The 17,016-nt window shown below is 42.1% G+C and overlaps 1 protein-coding gene across 4 annotated transcripts in view; it reads left to right on the forward strand.

Moving 5' to 3' along the window:
* PLEKHG1 (pleckstrin homology and RhoGEF domain containing G1) overlaps positions 1,362-17,016 on the forward strand; it is a 135,447-nt gene continuing 119,792 nt past the window's right edge. For 3 of the 4 annotated variants that reach the window (XM_021390176.1, XM_021390174.1, XM_021390177.1), the window contains exon 1: positions 5,572-5,833. The gene's annotated coding sequence lies outside the window, so the exon portion shown is untranslated. Of the gene's footprint in view, positions 1,387-5,571; positions 5,834-17,016 lie in introns of those variants that run through there. The other variant, XM_021390175.1, reaches the window with a different exon arrangement.

Consider the following 17,016-nt stretch of genomic DNA (forward strand, 5'->3'; position numbering starts at 1 on the left):
ATCACCTTCCTCTGACCAGTCTGCAGTGACTGAGCATAAGTTGTTCAATGTAATGTAAACTCGCCTGAGGGCTGTGATACATTATGCCAGCTGCCAGTGACCTGACTGACTGCTAAGAATTCACTAAGACATGGAAAAGTATTTCCTCAAGATTTTTTTCATGTGCTAGCAACTTGGGACAGCATTGGATGCTATTCCATGGTGGGGACTGGGATGGCTGAACAGTGGCACAGCAGTTACCTTTTTTGGGACTGATGGCACGTGTACAATAGATGGTGATACTGTAAAGGAGATTACAGACCTCTCAACTCCCTCTTGCAAATCTACCCTTAAGATCCTCTCTCTTCTGTGCCCTGAACTGCCCTGTGTGGGTGAGCTTACAGACTGCCAGCTTCTGGGACACTCTGATGGGTGCAAAGCAGACAAAATGCAAGAAGAACCTTGAGCCACTTGTGCTTAAGAGACGAAACATGACAGGGAATGTTTGGAGATTTCTGAGCAGTTAGCCAGAGGCTGAATTTTGTTCACTGCTTAAGAAAAAGCATGGCTATTACTCATTACTCAGACAGTAGTTGAAAACAATTAGTCTAATTATAGTGGAGCATTGTGCTTTAAAAGGAGCAGCTGAAAGCAGAGAACCGCAAGACGCTCATTTAGGTGGTAAAAGTTTTTTTAATAACTCAGATGAGCCAGAAGACACCAGTGGTTATGTGTTTCAAGGAGTTTCCTTTAAGCTGAAGTGGGTTCCTGTAATCAGATGAGCCATCTGCCATCCAAGCCCCCTGTATTAGCAACATCGAAAAGTCCATCTTAGTTGCTGCTTAAAGTGATTCCAATGAACTCTTTGTTGTGCTCCTAAGGCCTCTGACTCGATCCTGCTTTTTGTGCATGCGGACTTACCACAAAGCATGCAGTACAGAAAAAAACCCTTTTATAGGGTGTGATTTTCTCAGCCCCCAAATCAAATGCACAAACCAAAAAACCTCCACTAGTTTCATCCCCTAATACTTTTTTCCTGAATAACCAATTTAAGCTATAAAAAAAAAAAAAAAAGGTAGCTGATGTTTGCAAAACAAACACCTCCTGCATGCCCAGTAAGCCTGTCTGAACAGAGAAAAGGGAATGATTGGGATCCTAGTACAGTCTTACTCTGAGTGCTTTTGAGTGTCTTGTTGAGAGTAAAGGGGGAAGTGCACCACAATTTGGAGGGGATGCAGTAGCTTGTCCTTAATCCGGTGGCTTTAATAGGAAGAGCATGGAGCTAATGATGACTTTCTTCTAGAGCAGGATGACTGGAGGCTGTACTTCCCCGCAAGTTTGAAATGAAGTACTCAGTTCTAGCCTCATAACCTAAAGAACTCCAAAGAAAATGGCACTGGGAAAGAGGTAGGTCCTTGTAAGACTGAAACGGTTTTTGTTTACAAAGCTGTAGATGAAAATATTTTCAGGAATAAGCCAGCTGGAAAGTTTTCTGGAGGAGAAAGGATAAGAAATCTAGAAGGTTATTGTCCAATGTTATGCTTGAAAAAGCATGATGAAGTGGAGGTTGCACTTGAGAACCATATGTAAGAATGTGAGGCCTGAGATGACAAGGTAATTGTGCTCTTTTGAACTTACCAGAAGTGTATTTTGTGAAAGCTGCAGCTATATTGCATGCCTTTTAATGAAATACAGTTGCATTTGTGGAGGATACCACTACTTGGAAAAGCAAGTGATTTCAAAGATATTTACATCTGTGAGGAAATGTTCCCAGAGAAGGAATCAAATCCTCTCCCTAGAAAGATTAAGTTCAGTTAATTACATCTGCACTAAACTTGTTGCTTCCTTATGTTGGTATTCCTCATACTTGTAACCAGTAAATTTTATCATCTCACTCCCATCCTTTTTGTGCACTGTGTCCAAAGGCAAGTGTTATGCAGAGCCATCTTGTATTTAAAGTACTGCCCAGGGAAGTGGTAGTGTCACTGCCCCGAGAGGCGTTCAAGAAACATGGAGGTGTGGCACTGAGGAACATGGCCTAGTGGGCATGGTGGTGTTGGGTTGACGGTTGGACTTGATGATCTTAGAAGTCTTTTCCAACCTTAATGTTTCTATGATTCTATTCTACGATACTTCCATTTAAGATTCATACCAAGTTTGGGAGTAAGGTATTCTGAACTTTGGAATCTCTAATCAAAAGCTTTAGCAGCTGCTACTGTAAAGACTTAAATGTGCTTCCAATTTTTTTTTCATGCAGATATGTAATCAGCTTGGAGGTACTGAAATACCTGCATGACACAGGTGTAAAGTAGACATGTTGCCTTTTATTTGATATTAATTATTCAACTGGAACATCTAATTACTGGAATCACTGAGTGCTCCTTAGCATTAGTATACATGAAAGAGTGTAAGGGGCAAAGCTCTAAAAAACCCACACTTAATAATATTGCTTTGCAAAGCAAACAAGTGTACCTATGTCTGCCAATTAAACTGTACTGTGGGTGGAATAATTAATTTGGATGCTAGACAAGGAGCACACTGCAGACGTTTTTTGGATTTAGGCTGACTGTGGGGTGCATGGTTTAGGACTACATCAATTTTCCTGTCTTACATCCTTCAGCATGGCATGGATGCAGCTGCATACCTCTCCAGATCTTCCTATAACTGTGCAGTTTGTGGTGTCTCTTTGCCTTCTAAGTGTCAGTGGAATGTGTTAACAAGCAGCAATTTTCTGCTGTTGTAGGGAAGAATCTTACCCCTAAATTCTAACTCAGAATACATAAAGTTGGGCTTCTCCTCAAGTGAATTGAAATTCTTTGTAAGTCAGCAAAGCTGAATGGATACAGATTTCCATATGTTTAAAAGCTTTGGTTAGAGTTTTGCTGAGTCACACCCAAAGTGAGAAAAAAATTGGCACAATGATTAGTGTGCTGCAGTGCTGATGGCGTAAGGAAATGCAGTGTTTGAGACTGTATGTGTAGATGTATAAACATACTGGTAGTCGAACTGATTAAACAGACTTTTTAGAAGAAAGGAAAATCCCAAATGGGGAAAAAAATAGGTTCCAGATTCCCAGCTGTAATAAGCAAACTCCTTCTAAGTAGTATCTGAAGGTGACTCCTGATTACTTGTGTGGAAGATATCATCTGGACGTTGGTATGGGTTCCTGAACACAGGCAGCTCATGCTGGGATGATGAGGTGGCGGATGGGGCTGGTTCCCATGTTACAAAAGGAAGAGTCCTGGGGCGGCAGAGTGTGGTGTGAGAGGCACCCTTGCATGCTGAAAGAGCTGCAGGAGGGGGAGCAGAGGCCTGTCTTCTGTCTGTGTGCAGGTGCATGATCAAGGGAACATGAGCAAACTGGTCAAGCCCCAGCACACACAGCTCTTCCTTATGTATGCCACAGACATCAATACATGAGAGATACCTGGATGAAAGGTGGACCTGCCTGCAGCCCAGGTTATTTGGGCCTTTCAACAATAGTCACCTGCATTACCTCCAGAGATAAGAGTTATCACAGCCCGTCCATGTACGTAATCCCTCCAAAAAGGGGTGGTTCTCCAAATGTACTGTTTCGTATTATAGTCATAAAGCCTGACCTTTAAACTTGTATCAGTCTTTCATTTTCTGCAACAACAATTGTATTCTGTCAGTCAGTCAACACAGAACTGGAGAGATTTGGTCAGTGTGCTGGAGCACTATTTTTAGTAGAAGCAAACAGAAACCAGACTGGCTCTTGATCGCTCCTTTGGGGAGAAGGAGGTAAGGATGAAGAGAGAGGAAGAGGCTTCTCTTCTTGAAGATTTTTCCTGTTAGTCACAGCGCTGAGAGAAAACAAACTCCATATGGAACAGATCATGTCAGGCCTTTAAAACACATTTGCAGAGGCCGTAGAGTTTCTTAAAGGGACTTGGAATATCATGTGGTTTTGGGTTTTTGTTCTTGTATTTCCCATATGGGGACATATGTGCATTTTCATTCGTTTTAATTTGGCCCAAGTTAAATGCACCATCCAGTAGTTTGTTTTGTTATTATCTTTGAAAAGTCTGTTCATAAAGGAAAACACTCCCTTCTTCCCAGAAGAAGGGTTCCAAATATTTCTCTCACAGTTGTTTCATTAGAGAGGGTTTTTCTGTCTGTTTTGTTTTGTTTTCTTGTATTGGTGTGCAAAGGCCAAATTTTTGTCCCTAGCACAAGGCCAGAGTGGTGTGCTGGGACAAGGACGTTCCCACTGGATGATGGACATTGACATGGAGCAGCAATACAGTGCATGAGGCTCCAGTCTCTGAGCTGGGTTAGTGAATGTGCCAGTTACGTCTAGCCCTGCTCGTTCTCTCCAGGTTTGCCCAGTGGAGCAGTTCTGTGGAGCACTGTTCCAGAACATTCTGTGGAGTCTGGCTCCCACCATCTGCCCTTCTGCCAGATAGGGCTGGGACAGTGCATAAGGAAGGTGTGGAAGAACGGGGCTCACCCCTTACTCATAACCACGCTCTGATTTCGTGATGTGAATGAGTATTGCTCCTGAGAATGGCTGTCATTAAGACCCCTGAGGGTTTTTTCCTTCAGTTGATAAGCTGATTTATTCCCACTTACTTAATGAAAACCTTTGTTTTGAAATGTGGCCAAAACGAATTTATAAATGTGTTGTTCTTTTAAAATTCTGCACTGAAACATACACCATGTGGTTGGTGGGAAGGAGCTCTGAGCTTTTAAACTAATGACACAGGAACAGTCCTTGCCAGAGATTTTTTTTCTTTTATTTTCTGAACGATTCTAATGAGAACAGGTAAGATGAGGGCAAACACTGAAACTTCCTGGTTTACTGAGTTACCGCTGTACTTACTTGTTTTGACATCCACAAATTCTGAGCTATTCCAACCTCCCAACTTGCTTCCTATTCTGTGTGCTCTATGTTAGCGTGTGTATGAGGAGACACCGTATTATGGAACAAAAGCGAAAGAGCTTCACTGAATGCAAAGCATAGGACAAGGCTTTACAGGAGACCATGTGTTGGGTCAGGGGTCAAAGGAATGAGGACCACTGAGCACGTATTTAAAATTCATGGTGAATTTAAGCGGCTTCTTTCTGGGAGCACATCTTAGACAATGGTAAAAACAAATCATTTAAAAGTAATCTCAGATCTCTTCTTTTCAAGAAGAGGGCCAGACAGGCGGCCAGGAGACAGATGTGATCCCCTAAAACCTTCCTCAATTTGCTGCTCGCGGTCAGAATGTCAGGGCCCACCTGCCCCTTTCACCTTTGGGCTGCTTAAACTCCTTTACGGGAGCGCTGACCCTTTAACACCGATACCGGGCGTGAGAACAGCAGGAGGAAAACCCGCGGTGCCGGCCTCGGCCGTGCCCCCTGAGCTCGGGGAAAGGGCTGAAAGAGAGGCTGAGAGCGGAGCGCTCGCTCCGCGCGTGAAAACAGTAGCTGATTTTTTTTATTATTATTATTTTCCCCTCCCTTCTTCCCGGGGTTGTAATTTGACTGCTGGCTTTGGCTCGGGTCCAGGGATCAGTCCGAGCGGTTAAATCTTTCTTTCCCCCCCTTCCCAGCCTCCGGAGGAGGAGGAAAAGGGGAGCGGAGTCAGCTGCAGCCCGGGGCCGGGCCGGGCCTCCCCGGGGAGGGGCCGAGGCAGCGGCTCGGCTGCGGGAGCTGCATGAAGGAGGAGGGGAGTTTCGCTGAGTCCCCGGCCCGGACGGGAGGAGGAGGAAGTTTGGAGATTAAGCCGCTGGTCGGAGCGAGACGGGCCGCGACTGCGGAGCGCTGCGAGGGAGAGACTCCGAGGGGAAGCCCCCCGCTGCGCGCCCCTGCACCTGGATTGTAACCGGGAGGAGGAATGGGGCTGCCGGTAAGCGCGGAGCTCCGTGCTGCTGGGGAGGGGGCGGGCCCGGGGGGGCTCGGCCCGGAGCGGGGCTAGGCGGTCGCTGAGGCCCCGACCCCCCGGGCGCCACGCCGGCCCCACCGCCAGCCCGGGAGCGGCCGCCGTGCCCGCAGCCTTTGTGAGAGCCCCGCGCCTCGCTGCCGCGGGGCTCTGTGCGCGCTGCTAATGGGCTCCCCGGGTTTGGGCGAGAGAAGGGGGCATTTTGTGCACGGCTGTGCTGTGCTTCGCTGAGGTCTGAAGGCTTTATCTGGTCTTTCTTGGGGGGATGGCGATTGATGCGCAGTGAAACTGTGAGATCTTTCTGGGTTTAAGCAAACACTTCGAAAAGCCCGTTCCAAAAAACTTGGATGCTTTGAAGTGATGTTCATTGGGTTGCGATAACTGTGGCATGGAGAGGATTCAAATATGATTGATCTTATCATTGGGTAGTAGGAAAGTTTGTTTTTGGGTGGGAAGAGAGGCTGGCAAAGCAGAGTGCCCTGGTGTCCAGTGGAACCACTTGCGCACTGCCTCATCTCCCATTCTCACCTCTCTCTGCTTTTGCTGATTGTGTGCTGTGGTCCTTGTCCCTATGACTGAATGAGAAGCCCTTCAGACCACTGCTGAGTTAGCACTAACAAACTTAGGGCACTCACTTCATTCTCTATGAGCCACAGTGCTCCAAGCAGGAGGGAAAATGAGATGAAGCAAGCTTGGAAGCCAGCTGAATGTACAGCTAACTCAGTCCTCTTTGGTTGGCTTTTTTCCTCCTTTAATTATTAATTGAGATACAACATTAGTTGTGGCCTTGGTTTTTTCCTTTTCCTGTTGTTTGCTTATAATTTAGGTACTCCTAATGCGGTCTAGAGAACCTGGTGACTTGTAGGTGTTTTGAAAGCTGTGTAATAAGAGCCTACCAATAGTCTTCCTTTGCTACTGTTTCATTCTTGGAGGGAGCAAGCTTTGCTGCTGGAGAGCTGTGGTTCAAATTTCCACACGCGTTTGTTGCCTGTGCCTCTAGCTAAATTTATAAAGGAATCCTTTTAGCTTGTGTGAAGCTAAATCTGGCAGTAGCAACTTCTAGCTATGTAATTCACTGTGGTTGGCAAAGCACAATATATAACTTCCCTGAGATTTATTTAAAACCTTTTCTTTGCTGTGTGTGGCATGCTGTTGTCCTAATTTTGAGCATTCTTCAGCAGCACGTATGGGGGTGCTTTGAGAGGGAAGCATAAGAGTTATGCTAAGGTTAGAAAATGTATTAATAGAGTGCTTGTCTTGAAAATATGAGAGGGCAGCTCAATATCGGCTTCTTAATGAATATTGGTATTGTTCTCTGGCTCGTGCAGATGCCTTGCTATTCAGCTTTGATTCCTTACTTCTCCTCTATGTTTTAAAGCTGACAGACTGGAATGATGCAAAATTCTCTGATAGCACAGTTCAGTTTTGACTCTGAGTGTTCACTGGAATGCTGGCTTCTTCCCACAGATCTACAGAGCCCTAGGTAAACAGTATCGACCTGTGGCAGTATGACTGACTGCGTCCATGCAAAGGCAGGCTATGGTTCTCACACTAGGTTCTAATGTGTCATTTTTTGTGTTGTTTTGCCTCACCATCTCCAAAATAGCAAAAGAAGAAAATATAGACACCTTTTCAAACTGATTTGTAAGCTGTAGTCTTGATAACATTTTGCAAAGACAGTCTTGACTTGATTTTTAAGTGTAACTGTATTCAGCAGTGCAGGGTGAAGGTTAACAATGCACAGCTTCAGAAACCTTTCGATAGTGAACTTTGTTTGCTGGGAGCTCTCATTTTCAGGACATCTGTGAATGTGTTTTCCCTCTTCCTTGGGCAGGATGTGAGAATGCTAGCTAACAATCCAGAGGCATACTCTGGGTCTGAAGGGTTGATTGTGAAGCCTTGGTATGAACTGTGCTTAGCAGGAAATGTTTGTAACTAACCAGCTGGTTGAGTTCTTCAGTGTGTCTATAATTATTAATTATTTTATTTTTAACATGTTATTATGTTAAAGCTAGAGGTAGCAAAGTGTGCCGAAGACTCCCTGAATGGTTGGCTTGTATTTATTTCCCTCATAGTCAGTTGCCACTCCAGTGATTGCTATGCAGTGCCAAATCTCTCCCCTGCTGAGCCAGGGCCGCAGTTCTTGGCTGTCCCCATGGGGCTGCTGTGTGGCAGTTGAAGATGACTCTTGTCGTGGCCCTTTTGTGTACCTCACATCCATAAAGTCAGACACTGTGGGTCAAGAAATAACCGGAACATCCAATTTGGTGATGGTGCCATTTAGAGGTCTCTAACAAGAAGTATTTCTCAAGTTAGTCGTCTATAAAGCCATAGCAGTTCAAAGTTAGTACAAAGGAACTCATCTGGTGAGCATTCCCTTTTGTATTCAGTCACATGCTGAGAAGGATGATTGTTGAGATAATCAAGCACTTTGTATTAGTTATGGCTTTAAGTTATACTGCCTTAAGTTTCTTAGAGGCCAAATTCAGTGTGTAGATATTTAACTAGAAAAGATCAGAAAGAGTGATTACATTACTTTTTTTTAAGTAATGTAATGTCTACTGAAGACATGAAGTAGTTGTGATTTTGTGCGGCAGTCATCTCAGAGTGAAATGTGATTGCTGCTCATGAGCATGAAGTTGTCTCACCACAACTTACTGGAAACAGTGTTTCCATTTTATAGCATTAGGAGGGCAAAACCAGCCAAACAAAAACAACCCAGAGAATTACTGCAGCTCTCAGCAAAGTCTGGAGTGGCAGAAGGACTTGCAGAGGTGTTGCTGAATGCTCAGCTTTGAGAACCTGCATTGCTGTGGTTACACAGAGAGCTTTAGTTTGCGGACTGCCAAAGAGGAAAAAAGTGGAAAAAAGCATTATTCTTGTAAACTGAGAATACAGAGAGTGACAGAGAATAACGGGAAAGATATGGAGCTTCTAGGTTTCATACCTCCCTGTAAGATGTGCTTTTCAAATTACTTCCAATAGATGTTCGTTTACCAGTTGATTAAGATTCTCATTCTGGGAAACTCACTGAAACCTTTGTGAGTGCTGTGCAGCATCACCAGTCCCAAACAGCATCTTTCCCTCCCTAAACCACAATCATGGCTCAGAATTTCCAAACTTGTGTGTTTGCTATATTAACCATTAAACATGCAATATATACACTTTTTCAGTTTTTTTTTTTTTTACACTCAATAATCATACCTTCTAGTCCTTCTGTTGTAACTGTAACGCACGGGAACCTCTCTTTGAAAGAAGAACTGAGATTCCCATGAGAATTTGGGACTCCAAGACTTGGGGCTTTCAGAAGAACATCACAGTCTGGAATGAGCAGATAAAACCACAGACCTGAAAGGAAAGGTGGAATCAGTGTGAGTGAAGAGGAAAACTCAGTCTTGGTCATATTAGCAGGGCAGTGGCAGCAACAATGATTGGAAGCATGTGGTTAAGAGTACAAGAGATGAATGTGAACAGATTAAATATTAATTTAATAATAATTTCATCTCTGTGTTCAACAAACATGTAGATGTGGCACTGAGGGATGCGGTTAGTGGGCATGGTGGTGATGGGTTGACTGTTGGACTAGATGATCTTAGTGGTCTTTTCCAACTTTTATAATTCTATGATGCCATTACAGGCTGAAGGAACTGGGCTTGTTCAGCCTGGAAAAGAGAAGGCTGCGGGGAGACCTCACTGCGGCGTTCCAGTATTTAAAGGGAGTTTTAGATAGTGATAGGAAAAGGACGAACGGTTTTAAACTGAAGGAAGGGAGATTTAGATTAGATGTCAGAGGGAGGTTTTTGACTGAGAGAGTGGTGAGGTGCTGGCACAGGCTGCCCAGAGAGGCTGTGGGTGACCAATCCCTGAAGGTAGTTAAAGCTAGGTTGGATGGGACCATGGGCAATCTGATCTAGTACTTGATCTAGCAGCTGGCAACCCTGCCTGTGGCAGAGGATTTGGAACTTGATGATCCTTGAGGTCTCTTTCAACCCAAGCCATTCTAGGATTCTACTATAAATTAAAGTTTCAAGAAAGGCTATTTTTGTTAATCCCAATTCCAGAAGAGTGTGTGTGACAAAGTATCTCACAGTATTAAAAGTTTCTCAAGTCTCTTTAATACTATAAAACATTTTTTCTAGATGTGGCTGTTGGATCAGATAGGTCATCACAGTCTGATTCACCACGCTGAGTTTCAATGAACTTGGCCTAAAATAAACTAAACTGCAAGTTTGACTGCAGGTGCAGGAAAAGAGGAACCTAGTCAGGGAGGACTGGGAAAGGAAACTGAAGGAAAAGCTACAGATAGTCATTGAGAAGGCCTGAGAGAAGTAGCTGCCCAGGTGGCTACAGGCAACCACTGTTAGCTGCTAACTTCTGAGAGACCTGAGTTTTGGAGTGGTCACTGCCTGTGCTCTCACTGATCATGATGCAGAGCCCTGCTGTGAAAATACAGAGCAAGATTCCAGTTTAAAAATCTATCTAGAACACAAATGTGATGCCTGTGACTTCGTTTCTTTCTTCCTTCCTCAGCATGAACTCCAGTAGGTCTACTTCCTCATCTTCTACAGGACCACAGGTAGTTGTGCTAGTGGAAACTTCTCATAGGTTTAATAGGTGTACTGGACAGGTATATCTTGGGCTGGCAGCTGTTTCCCATGAAAACTTGTAGCTTCTAAACTGTACTAATTATCTTTAAATCATCTAAGTCTTGCTTGTCTGTTCTGTTATTGAATTTCAGGCTACAAGTGGTTCTAAGCCTTTTCCTGTAAGCATACTTTCTGTAGAAACTTGTAAGGTAGCCCTACCCAGATGTTTAAAATCTGACTTAATGGATGTTAACATTGAGATATTTGAGCATTCTTATCCATTCAGACATTTCAGGATCATGCTGCAGGTATTAGTATGGTGCAGCTATGTTTTCCGCTGATAGGATGGATACATCCTCTCACTGGAAGCACTGAGCAGAGGTAAAAAGGGTGTCATGGGAACAGTTGTTGAATCACCTGCCTGCTTGCTTGCTCAGAGCTATTGTAGACAAAACCTTGATACCTAGATCAGGAAGAAGAAGCTTGTTTAGATTGCCCTAAGGAATGTTGTCACGAACAGTGTAACAGCCTGCTTCCTTCCACCGTCACAGCTGACAACTTTTCAGCAATGTCATCTGGGTGTGGGCTTCAAGGTCAGCCTCTGCCTTTAATCAGCATGTTAACAGTCTGTATCTCCTAGATTTTGTACGTAACTTGTAGTGTTTGTACTTTCTCCCATGCTTCCACTTGTGTTAGGTGAAGTTATCTGTAAACACAGGCATGTTGTCTTTGTTAACGTATAAACTCTCTTTTCTTATAGTATTTAACCCATCTGCTACCCTACTTGTCCTTTATAATTAGCTACAGTGTCTGCTTTTACGTACCAGTACCAACATGCTGTTTTCTTTTTTTTTTTTCCTTTTGTATTTGTCTTCATGTCACAGTGAGGCCAGGTTCAAGGATGGGATTCCAAGACATTTCAGAAATAAAAATAATCTGTGGCAGAACTGCTTGATTTCTGTTGCTGTCATCAATCTATGTACTTCTCTCTAGAGCAACATCATGCTTTTGTTCTTTAACACAAGTACTGACACAAAGGAAGACTCACAGTTCATTTTTTTAAAATAGAGGAGTAAAGAACTAGTGATTACGCAAAGCTATCTTCTTTATCTCTTCCGTATGCACAAAGTTTTCTAGTTCTAACTGCAACCAAGCTAACATCAACAGAAACATCATTTTAGCTTGCAAGCGATTTTGGTGCTGCTGCAATTAACGTGCTGTGACTCAAGTGGATGTGAAGCTTCGTCACTGTTTACCTCATGGTTCCTTTTCATTATCATGATAACATATCTTGTGTGTTGCTCAGAGAGCTGTCACTCCTTAGCACCTGAATGATGTCATCATAGTCTTCTTCCACTGCAGAAGCATTCATTTCTATGAAGAATCATCAGACTTAGCCTATTTGGGTGGTAGGAAAAAGGTGTATTTAATGATGAGTCATGATTGCATTTGGGGAAATAACTTGCCCTTATATGCTGGCGGTGTATGATGTTTGTAATCTTTCCTTTCAGTTGTCTGTGATAATTATCAGTCTCCTTCATGTTAGATGGAACTCGCATCATAAATCTCTGATGTGACCTATCTTGGCCCTTCTGTGCTTCTGCTGCCTGAGAAGGCTGCTGTCTGTCCTGCAGGTAGATGGGCTAACTTGCCACACTCCTCACTGAATTAGCCTTTTACAGTCCTTGCCTTATCACGTCAGTTATGTTGTGGAGTCTCTTCACCTGTTGTGGTAGGATGGTATCTTCTCTACTGTCTCCTCCTCCTCCAAACTTCAAACTCACTTAACCTTGTGAGTTTTTTCCAGATTTCCAGGGGAAAGCCATTAACTTCTCTTCTGAATATCTACCTGCAACATCAAGTATCAGACACAATGTAGGCTTTTCTGTAAGCTATCACAGAATTTTATGAATGGTAATTGAGTAAAAGATGGTGATTCCTGAGGGCACTAATAGCCATTTATTCTCCAAGATTTCTTTCTGAACAGTATCTTAGTGTGATTATGTGCCCCCACTTCTAAAGATGTCCATATGCTAGGAAAGTCAGAACTAGGCAGAATTTTCTGTTGAGGGGAGCTAGGTTTCCTTCAGACTTTCCCTCTATGAACTACATTCTTCTTTCATAGGGATTGCCAGCAGAAAAAAAGCAGAATAAAAATGTAAAAACAAAACAAAAAACCCCAAACAACTAAACATCCCCCCTCATCCCAAAATAAAAAAAACAAGAACAAAAACACAACCAGCTGATGAAACACCAGTGCTTCTCCCCAGTGATATCCATTACTGCAGCTTGCACTTTGCCACATCGTCTGCAGTGTCACTCTCTTCCAGTAGCGTATGTAGTCTGCTATGCTTCCTCAGTCATGATAGTACGGGGCAACATTGTCCCCTCAGTTCTTCACTTTCATGGCTAAGCTATTCTTGAAGAGTTCTTGTGTTGCTTTGGGCAGAGTGGAAATCCAGAAAACCCCACTCAATTTGAAGAGATTTGCCTGCAATTCTGCAGCCAAGTGACCTGCCAGTGAAGCACTCCTGCTGCAAAAGTTACCTGATGGATTAGGCTTTTGGACCCTCCAAAGCCATTTGTTCACCCAAAGTACAGTGCAGGCACTGACTGTCATTCCCACAAGGTCAAAGCAAAGCAGAACAGGTATTTTTCTTCTACCTTTTGATGGTTAAAATTTGACGTGATATGTGCTGTTGGGATATGGAGAAGGAATTTCTTCTGCGTGACACTGCATTCTGTTTGGATAGAGTGGGAGCTGCATCTGCTTTTTAAGGAAGAATTCTGGAAAACCAAATCACAGATATCTGGTTTGCTGTCTTCATAAGAAAAGCTGGTTGCCAGCTTTTATCTCTGAAGAGCTGTTGATCTGTGATCTATTTCATTTCTAGGGAACAGCTCTTCCATACAGATGTGTGTGCGCATCATACAGCTATTCAAACTTCCAGAGAGATACAGATGCCAAGGCCAACTGAATGCCTTTCTGTTGCCTCTGTCTTTTGGTGATGATGTGTCTACCCAGTATATGGTTCTTTTCATTCCTTTTGCTCTCCAATTGATGGCTGTGCTGCATGAAGAGTCTTTTTTGTTTATAATGGAGGATTGATGATGCCCGTTTTCAGATAATTGCTGAAACATGTAGTGGGGTGGTTTATCTTACTTGTTAGTTACACGCCTTAAGCCATATCAGCAAGTGGTTAGTTTTAGTAGCTGGGTCAGAGCCACCTGCATATGTCAACATCTGCCTAACACAGACTTCTTTCCTAGGACAGTTTGAGGTCATATAAGAAAAGGTCTGGAGAGGTTCTATCAAAGTTTCACTCTTAGCTTTTGACACTGTCATGCAACTCAGCCTTGGTGTTGCTCACTGCTGTGAGTGGTAGGAGCGCTGCATGAACTTAGCCTGTGCTTAATACGTCCAGGAAAGTGCTCAGGGGATTGAATGTAGAATAAGTCTGGTTTCCTGGGAAGCTTCCGGGAAGCAGCAAATCTTCTGTCTATTCACCACAGTTACGTCATGCAACAAGAAGGTGCTACAGTATGTGGCCATGCCCTGATTCTGCAATAGGCAAAAGGCTTTCCTTGGCCAGGAAAGTTGTGCTGTAGGTACTGGCATGTAACTCAGTAATAATCATGCTCAATACATTCTTACTTTAGTCTTAGCTGCTGGTGATAACAGAAACAGAATAGAGAGATTCTTGAAGAACAGAGTTTTCAAAACTCAAAATTGTATTTATTTGTTCGAGAGAACCAGTTTGTTGGGGTGAAATGATAATATTAACCTATCTGTCAGCACCTCTGTCCTGAACCATTAGCATATAGCGCAAAAGGATTGGGTTTCACTTAGGAAAGCTGAAGTGAGGAAGATCTTAAAGACTCCCGAAAGAAAAACAGTAAACCAACTGTCTTGTTACTGGAAAATGTTTTGATTGCCTCCTGCACAGAATATTCCCAGAAAAGAGAAATTATATTTAACTAGATTTTGAAAGACAGTTTTTTTATTTCTGGACTTATAATTTAACATTATAGTGAAGTCTCCAGGTGCTAGAGCGCTTTACAGTCATAATCATTCAAGTCAACTTCAATATAAACATATTGGCATGTGGGTTCCTTTGGGTTTGTGTATCTGAATGCAGGTTTTGCTTCACTTGGTTCTGCAGAAGGTTTATTTTATGTTTCTAATACTCCTGGAAGACTCTTAACTGATACTTGCATGCTTTGCTAGGTATATCTGTCAGTAAGAACTTGAACCCTATATATTTTCTAAAAGCGATTAGGAATGCAAAGCTTATAACAATAATTTTGATATACTTCTAGAACAATTAAGGCAATTTTAAAGAATGTAGACTTTTTTTTTCAGATAAAGTAGAAATAATAGGATAAATGACAACATGTTTGGATAATCAAATTCTTCAAGTGGACAAGCATGTTTTCCTTGCGATAGTGTAAAAGTGTGCAATATTCTTACACTGATGCGTAAGAATCGTTACACTGATGTTCAACCTAAATGTACAAAAACTTCACAGGATGGAAAATTCATTTTTCTTTCAGAATTTTCTGTCATATAGTAAGATTAAACCAAGATCTCTAGAAAACATTTTTAAAAAGCTAAAGAGGGCTGATATAAAATTGCTCTGTAGCATCCTAAATCTTGAGCTTCTGCTGGTTCTTATGTGACTGTAGGACCCTGCCAGAAGTTATTGATCCAAAGGCTTTGAAAGGTTGTTGCGTGCTCTGGAGTTTAGAGAATATCTCTTTGCTGTGGGTCAGTGTTTTTATGTGGGAACTAAGAAGCTGTTTTGGATTAAACTTATCAAACCAGAGTGCTCCTAAAAAAAAATTTAAGTTTCTTCCAGGTATGCCTGGTTTTCTGATCCATGTGTGTATAATTAAATGGTCATGGTTATTCCTATTTCTTATGTGTTGACAGTCTGTCTCTTTCTAGGCTTAAAGAAACTACTTTCTCTAGCAATTGAAATTGAGTCTTTTGCCTCTGGAGGATTGAGTATAAGGGAGCTTGCATAGACTAAATGGAAAGTAGGATGGTAATTACAGCTCATGCTGTATTTTGGTTTCACTTAATTTACGGACTGAGGTACAGCAAGGTAGTTGAGCATTTGAATGTTACAACTGTTGCAGTCTAATCACAGGAATCTAATAAGACTACTCATGTATTTCCCTTTTCAGATTCGTAGAAGTGTTACTGGAGGTTATTCTATGTATCCAGTTGCAAATGAAGAAAAACTAAATGCTGTAAATAAAATAGTAATTATAATTATCACTCAAAGGGGTAAAAAAATACACTTTTTAAACCTGTGAAGTTGCTTTGTAGTGTTGATTTATTGCGGTAAAGTTAGCAGTTGGATGGAGGAAAAGTTTGTTGATATTTCTTTCTTTCCTTCAGACTTTTTTTTTAAATTAAAAGAAAGCATTTTTCAGATGGAGTAGTGTTTTTGTATTAAAAAAAAAGAAAAAAAAAGAACAGAATGTCACATTAGCAAGACTGAATTGATTGTATTACTGTTTAAGTTGAAAGTAGACCAATATTTTTTGAATGGATTTTTTAAATGTAAAATCTTGCCTGTTTATGGTTTGGTTCCCCTAGCCCAAATTAACTTGGACCTCAGCTGGGATTCTATTTATTCTGGCATAGGAACAGGCATTGGGCAGAACTTCTTGGTCCCAAAAACCTGGTAATGGTGAGAGGCCTCTGTTCCCAGCCAGCTGAATGCCTGAGGTATTTTGCCATACAGGAAATCAATTGCAGATGAATGTGCACTGTTTCCACTCCAAGTATATAAACATGCCTTATGGTGATCTAAAGAAAAGAAAAAAATATTATTATTTTTTAAAATCCAGTCTTGCATTCAATAGCTACCTGGAAGCTCAGAGGAAGAACGTTGATGTTCTGTTTCTGTGGGTTCTTCCCTGCCACATCTGGCCGAGTCTGTAGCACAGAAATAGCAATGGACGAAAGGAGAGGCAAATTAACCTTGAAGTGCTCCAGAAGATGCGAACATAAACCAGTGGTTTAGAGAAATGAAAATAATAAAAAAAGAAATCTGTGTGCAGTTTCTAGTTAATGTTCTGAGTGATACTGTGAAGCTGGGAAGGATTATAAATTTAGCAAAGGAAATGAGTTCTTTCCCTTATTAAATCAAGAAACCTGCAGTTTTGAAGGCTTTAAGACAGGTTAATAACTTCTGCTAGAAAGAACTGCATCACAGTTACATCAAAATAGCTGCTTTTTGTTAAGTGATAGATGAAATGGTATCTATCTGTTTTTGATCCTTTGAAAAGAGCAGGTAGCAGACAGATATTAGAAAATAACTAGTGGATCTGATTTGCTTAACAGCTACCAATGTGTCCTTTCTTTGCTCAGCAGGAAAGTGGAGGATCATTTGGATAGAGGTTTCTAGGCATTAAAGATGATTAGGTTTAAAATCTGTGCTAACAATTTCTAGAAGCAGTGTGTGGCCTGAAGCTTTCAGTATTTAGAGCTTGGGAACTGGAGAGCACTTTTCTACTCTGCTGCAGACTTAGAATGTAACCTTAGATAAA

This window comes from Numida meleagris, chromosome 3, assembly GCF_002078875.1.
Source record: "Numida meleagris isolate 19003 breed g44 Domestic line chromosome 3, NumMel1.0, whole genome shotgun sequence".
Classification (NCBI taxonomy): Eukaryota; Metazoa; Chordata; class Aves; order Galliformes; family Numididae; genus Numida; species Numida meleagris.